Raw genomic sequence first — 7,541 nt, forward strand, 5'->3', positions numbered from 1 at the left:
ACGCAGGCTGGCCGAACACAGCTTAAATATCCTAAAAGGATTCAAACCTGTCAAACAAGCCCTTCGGCGTTTTTCCGAACCTAAGAGACAAGCCATGGGAGAAGAGCTAGCCAAGCTATTGGAGGCCGGATTCATTAGAGACATAAAACATCCGGACTGGCAAGCAAACCTGGTGATGGTACCAAAGAAAGACAAATCCTGGCGCCTGTGTGTCGACTTTAAAGACCTTAACAAGGCTTGCCCAAAGGATCCCTTCCCCCTCCCCCGTATCGATCAAATTATCGATGCCACTACAGGACACGATTCGTTGTGTTTCCTCGACGCATACTCCGGTTACCATCAAATCAAGATGGCAGAATCAAACCAAGCTGCAACAACATTCATCACACCATACGGCCCATTCTGCTTCAACACAATGCCCTTTGGGCTAAAAAACGCCGGCGCAACATATCAGCGCATGATCCAGACATGTCTGGCAAATCAGATCGGCAAAACAGTGGAGGCATATGTGGATGACGTGGTCATCAAATCAAGACATGTCAAATCTCTAGTAGACGACTTGAGGCTCACATTCGATAACCTCCGAAAATACGACATCAAGCTCAACCCAGAAAAATGCGTCTTCAGCGTTCCAGCCGGAAAGCTCTTGGGCTTCATTGTATCCGGTAGAGGAATTGAAGCAAATCCAGCCAAGATCCGAGCTTTGTCACAATTGGATATCCCAAAGGACCTCAAACAAATACAAAAATTAACCGGATGCGTGGCGGCTCTAAGCCGCTTCATCTCCCGCTTGGGAGAAAAGGCACTGCCCCTTTATCGCCTACTCTGGCGCACCGAACACTTCGAGTGGACGGATGCCGCCACGGCCGGACTCGATGAAATAAAAGCCATATTGGAAACAAACCCAGTCCTGGCCGCGCCGAACACCGGCGAACCAATGCTATTGTACATTGCAGCAACACATCAAGTCATCAGCGTAGTGCTCATTGTCGAGTGGGAAACGGACGAACACAAATTCCCCCTTCAAAGGCCGGTCTACTACGTGTCCACTGTCCTCACTCCATGCAAATCACGGTACCCGCATTATCAAAAAATTGCATACGTGGTATTCATGGCATCCAGAAAGCTACGACACTACTTTCAAGAGTGTTCCATAACAGTAGCCTCGGAAGTACCACTTAACGATATTATCAACAACCGTGATGCAACGGGCCGGATCGCAAAATGGGCCATCGAGCTCCTCCCGTTCGATATAACCTATAAGCCACGGCGAGCTATAAAATCGCAAGTTTTGGCCGACTTCATCGCAGAATGGACAGAGGCCGAACTCCCTAAAGAGTACGGCACATACTCAAACTGGATCATGCATTTCGACGACTCCAAAATGTTGGCCGGGCTGGGGGCTGGCGTCGTTTTTGACATCCCCCATAGGAGACACAGTCCAATATGTACTCCAAATTATGTACACGGACTCCAACAACGCAGCCGAATACGAGGCCCTTCTACATGGTCTCCGGATGGCAGTATCCATGGGCATTCAATGCCTAGAGGTATGCGGGGATTCGAACCTCACGATATCCCAATGGCGACTTCGACGCCAAGGACCCAAAAATGGTAGCTTACCGCAATGCCGTCCTAAAAATGTCAGCTCGGTTCGAAGGGCTGGAGTTTCACCATATAGCCCGAGAAAACAATCAAGCTGCCGATGTCCTGGCACGCATCGGAGCAAAACGCGATGCAGTCCCCCCAACATCTTTTTGAAAGATTATTCAAGCCATCTGTAGCATGGGAGGGGGAACCTGCAAATAACAGCCCGGACCCAGCCGCACCATTCGACGCCGAACAAACTCACACAATTGGAGGCTTTGCCAATGAAATTACATCTTCAGCCCACGTAATAATGGCGATCATCGCCCCGTGGATAGAACCATTCCTAGCCTACCTTATCAGGCAAGAACTCCCGGAGGACCAAAACGAGGCCCGCTGCATAGTGCGGCGATCTAAAGCCTACAGAGTCCATGAGGGAGAGCTTTATAAGAAAAGCACTACCGGAGTCCTTCAAAGGTGCATCTCCGAAGAGGACGGGCGGAACCTTCTGGCTGAAATTCACGCTGGACTCGGTGGTCACCACGCCGCTGCTCGGTCCCTTGTTAGCAAGGCCTTCCGTACAGGCTTTTATTGGCCGACGGCACGGGCAGACGCTCAGGACTTAGTCCAACGATGCGCTGGTTGCCAACTTTTTGCCAACCAAAACCATATGCCGCCCACCACACTCCAAACTATACCAATCACCTGGCCTTTTGCGGTCTGCGGGCTTGACATGGTCGGACCCTTAAAGGCTAGACCGATAGAAAGAAATACTTACTGATCATGGTGGATAAATTCACCAAATGGATAGAAGCCAAGCCTGTTAAAACGGACGAATCCGGACCTGTGATAGACTTCATATCCGGGGTTGTACACCATTATGGCGTCCCCCACAGCATCATAATCGATAATGGTACAAACTTTACCGCCGACGAGGTAAAACTCTGGTGCAAAAACATGGGCATCAAGCTCGATTATGCTTCCGTCTATCACCCTCAAACCAACGGCCAGGTCGAATGTGCAAATGGTCTTATCATGAGCGGCATTAAACCCAGACTAGTGGGGTCCCTTAAGGAATCTAATACGCACTGGGTAGAGGAGCTCGACTCCATACTCTGGGGGCTGCGGACCACGCCGAATCGCACCACCGGATACACACCATTCTTCATGATGTACGGCGCAGAGGCAGTTTTGCCCCGCGACATAATTCATGACTCACCTCGAGTGCGCATGTACAAAGAAAGAGAAGCCGAGCTCGATCGGCAGGACAGTTTGGACGCTTTGGAGGAGGAGCGCGACGTGGCAAAAGCCCGTTCCGCATTCTATCAACAGCAGGCTTGAAGATATCAAAGCAGAGAAGTATGGGCCAAAAATTATAATGTCGGCGAACTAGTTCTACGCCTGCCGGACAAGAAAAAGGACAAACTCAAGCCCAAGTGGGAAGGTCCATTCAGAATCGACCAAGTCCTGACTGGCGGGGCGTACCGCCTGCGAGATGCGTCGGATAACCGACTCAAGCCAAACCCATGGAACGCCACCCGTCTCCGAAGATTCTACGCCTAGCGCCGGACTCTGTGTTCGTCTCCTTCCTCTGTCCATTTTTTGCATTTTTTCTGTCTTACACTTCTCTCCTTCCCCTCTTTTCTTTTATCGCCCTTAAAGGCTCATCTAAGTGATGCGCCACTCGTGCTCATTAAACCTGGGGGCTTTTTTAACAGAAGATTATTTATATGGGCTTCATGCCCAACACATGCGTCAAACTTCCGCATGTACCTTTTTCTTCACCATTATATGCATCGATATGACTTAAGTTTTGGCCAAGCTGGGTTGCCTGGCTCCTGTGCTTACCCCTATGTTCCCGATTGTTCGGCTAGGTGGTAAAGGGATCACCTCTGCGATTGTTACTGCCGGATCAGCCGGATGTGTACCTCAGACTGGGTGAAGCCAAAAGCTAGCGTTCTTAAGGGAATATTCGGTCGGTGAGATAAAAGATGATCTTTTTACCCATTTTATGCACCCCAGATGCTTTTTCTGCGTCTTTTTACACAATCCGGACATGCACTTTAGGGCATGCCTCCCAGCGAAAGGAACCCCTAAGGAACTATTCTCTCTAGAAGATGTTTCTTACTAACCATGTAATATAACATAACTAGTTGGGCACTTGTCTGATAACGCACTAATGACCCCTATGCCTGGTCTCCACGCATACCACGGTTCTTATATAACCGCTATGGTATTCGGACACACTCCAGACCGTCAGGTCTCGAGGTTGAAGCGAAAAGGTCGGCAACGACAAACGATCTACAATCCGGCTAGAAGGCATTACACATGTCAATTCAAAATTACATAGTCATTATGACTGATTGTATTCCTCTTCTATACCATCTAATAGGCTGTCTAATTTACAGTCCTGCTGGGAATACTTTGCGGCCAACTCTACTTGGCCGTATACTAAACTCATAGGGATCTCCTTCCCGTCAGGCCCCACGGGTCCAACCTCGGCCATGTGGTTCGGGTCAGACTTCGTAAAACGGGTCTTCACCATGGCCCAGGCTTCCCGAGCGCCTTGTCGGCAGGCCGATATCTTCCACAATCGGAAGCACCGCCGAGCTCCCTTCAGCTTCTCCACAAGCTCTCCAAGGCTCTCGGGCACGGAGTGGGCAGGCCATAAGGCTTGGGCAACACCTTGCATCGCTTGCCGAATTCGCTCATGCAGTTGCATGAGTTCGGGAAGAAGGTCACCCGTAGAACCGGGCATCTCCTCTGCAGGACGACCTATGAGCATACCTACAGACATTACTCTGTTAATCGACTTCCTCGCCGAACTCTTTTTTCAAAGTTCGTTCAAGCACTTACTAAAAATGCCGCGTCGAAGCTGCTGATTCTCCTTCGTGGAGTCCGACAGCTGGCCACGAACATCTTTAAGTTCGACATCCAGCTTGGTGTTGGCATCCTGAAGATCATTCTTCTCTCGCCTCACCCTTGTCAACATACTCTCACCGGCCTTCAGCTGGCGTACGAGTTGTTGCTTGTCCGGATCAAGTCTGGCGCCATCTGCAATTTAACTTGTCAGATTTGCACCCACACCGCACAATACTAATCTTTCAAAGTGTATTTTACCTGAGGGGGTCTCTCGGGGCTCCCCTGCTGCGGCTAGTGCGGCCTCTAGTTGGGCCTTGCACTTCTCCAGCTCCTGGGACAGTACAGTATTCTTCTCTGTAAGAACCTACATATTCAATGATCCTTAAATCAGTTGCTCTAACTGTTTTAAGTCTCGGGGGCTACTGGCATATGTATATATTTAACCAAAATTTTCTTACACGTATGTCTTTCGCATACTGCTCCGTAGCTCTGGCTAAACCATTTTGAGCGGCACGGAGGTATGCATCTCCCGAATTAAAGGCATCTAAAGCCTCTTGGGAGAAACAACTGTCGCGTAGAGTTGTCCGGCGACGCCTGTGGTTCATGGCACTCTCCACTTCTGAATTTGTGGCGGACAGCCTGTCCGCATCCTCTGTCGGAGGAGCGTCCGGTGCGCGCCTTGTACTCGCCTCCGCTTCCTGGCCAGACGTTGGAGCCTGGCTGGTGGAGGCGCGATTGGCGACCTCTCCGGTGTAGTCCGGCGAGGTCTCTTCGTCCTGAAGATAGAATGAACGTTAATACGACCCTGACAGAATAACTCCAGGGAAGCAGAGGGTGCACTATACCTTTGCGCCGGCATTTCAGTCCGGACTTCATTCCTTTTTGCCCTACGGGGCTCTGCGGCCCCTCGTTGGCTAGCCGCCGCAGGTTCGGCCTCCTGCCGGGGAAATCTCCCCTGTAAAACGCGGTTGTCGTCAGAAACCCCGAAATACATGAGAGTGTAATCCCTCTCAAACGAATGAGACTCCGGTTTCCATCACCTGGGAGGCCGGGATTAACTCTGGGTAATCAACCGTGATGGCTACCAAGGTATTGTCCTTGCTTAGCTAATAGAACACCCCGCCGAGAAGCTCCACCGGTATGTCCGGATCCTCTTGGGAGTCCGGATCAAGGGACCGTTCTGGGTCCTCGGGCTGTGGAGGGCGGCTGCTTATATTCTTTACCTCTTGTCGCAGTTCCTGCATTAAAATCGTTAGACTACCTATCTAACCACGGGAGTATAAAACAAACGGGCAAGCGCAATTGTTCACTTACCCAACTTGGAGGATCGTACATGCTGAATCCGGCCTGCGGGTTGACGCGGAGGAATTCCTCTTTTTCTCCCTTGTACAAAGAGGATAAGATCTTTTCCAGAGCGGCAACTGAGTCTGGCCCTTTACGACCGTAACGGGTGGCGTCATCCTCCCCGTTGAATTCCCACATTGGGTGGCCTCTGTATTGAAGTGGCTGCACCCCCCGCATAATGCATGCGGCCATGACTCCGATCATGGTTAGTCCGGAATGAGCCAACAGTCTTATCCGCCCCATCAGGTAAAGGACGTCTCTGTTGTTTTCTCTTTGAGAGCTCCGCGCACGCCAGCTCAAGCGCTTCTTCAAAGGAGCACTGTTGAACTCAGGGAGACCGACCCAGATAGGGTCCGGTAGCGGGACGTCATCTATATAAAACCATTCTGAAGGCCAGTCCTCGGATGCTTCCTTTGGGGTTCTGGATAGGTATCCGGTCCCGGCGATACGCCATACTTCGGCTCCGCCCACTTGGTATATGGACCCCTTTTGAGAACGGGGCACCAGGCAGAATAACCTCTTCCATAGTGCGAAATGAGCCTCAATGCCTAAAAATAGCTCGCAAAGGGCGACGAAACCCACAATATGCAACACGGAGGCGGGCGTGAGATTGTGCAGTTGGAGGCCGTAAAACTCCAGAAGCCCGTGGAGAAATGGGTGAATTGGAAATCCCAGTCCCCTTAATAGATAGGGGACGAGGCACACCCGCTCTCCCCTAGAAGGATTGGGGGTACTCTCCGCTTGTTTTCCGCCATTATAGGTGGCAAGACCGGCTCGGATCGGGACCATGCATGCCTGGGGTAGGAATCCCTGGGCTTGAAGTGACGCTAACTTGCTATGCGGGATGGTACAACTCTCCCAGTCCCCGGGTTTGGGACCGGAGGTGCGAGGGGAGGAGCTACGATGGCTGGTCATGTTGGAATAGACCTTTGCTGGAAGCGCTCTGATGATCACTCGCGGAAAGGAGGAGATGTGGTTTGGATCTAAATCCCCATCCCGTTAAATAGGCGGCTCGTTTATGCGTCCAGGGGTGTAAATGCAAAAACGCCCCGGCTTTTGGCATCTGCTTTACACGTGAAAGACGGCCATTATTGGGCATGAAAGTGGAGGAGCGCTACATTACAAGAATAGGACATTATTCCTACAGGTACACAAGATTTGGAAAAGAACCCGCCTTGCAATGCCGAACAATAAGAGCCGGACTCGTCGTCATTGAAGCCTGGTTCGGGGGCTACTGAGGGAGTCCTGGATTAGGGGGTGTTCGGGTAGCCGGACTATACCTTCAGCCGGACTCCTGGACTATGAAGATACAAGATTGAAGACTTCGTCCCGTGTCCGGATGGGACTTTCCTTGGCGTGGAAGGCAAGCTTGGCGATGCGGATATTCAAGATCTCCTACCATTGTAACCGACTTTGTGAAACCCTAACCCTATCCGGTGTCTATATAAACCGGAGGGTTGTAGTCCGTAGGGGATCAACTCCATACACAATCATACCATAGGCTAGCTTCTAGGGTTTAGCCTCCTTGATCTCGTGGTAGATCAACTCTTGTACTACCCATATCTTCAATATTAATCAAGCAGGAGTAGGGTTTTACCTCCATCGAGAGGGCCCGAACCTGGGTAAAACAAAGTGTCCCCTGTCTCCTGTTACCATCCGACCTAGACGCACAGTTCGGGACCCCCTACCCGAGATCCGCCGGTTTTGACACCGACAGTCGCCACCTCGGTCGTGGCCCCTGGCAAATT

Source organism: Triticum urartu, chromosome 2A, assembly GCF_056163025.1.
Source record: "Triticum urartu cultivar PI428250 chromosome 2A, HENAU_Tu73, whole genome shotgun sequence".
In the NCBI taxonomy this organism is placed as follows: Eukaryota; Viridiplantae; Streptophyta; class Magnoliopsida; order Poales; family Poaceae; genus Triticum; species Triticum urartu.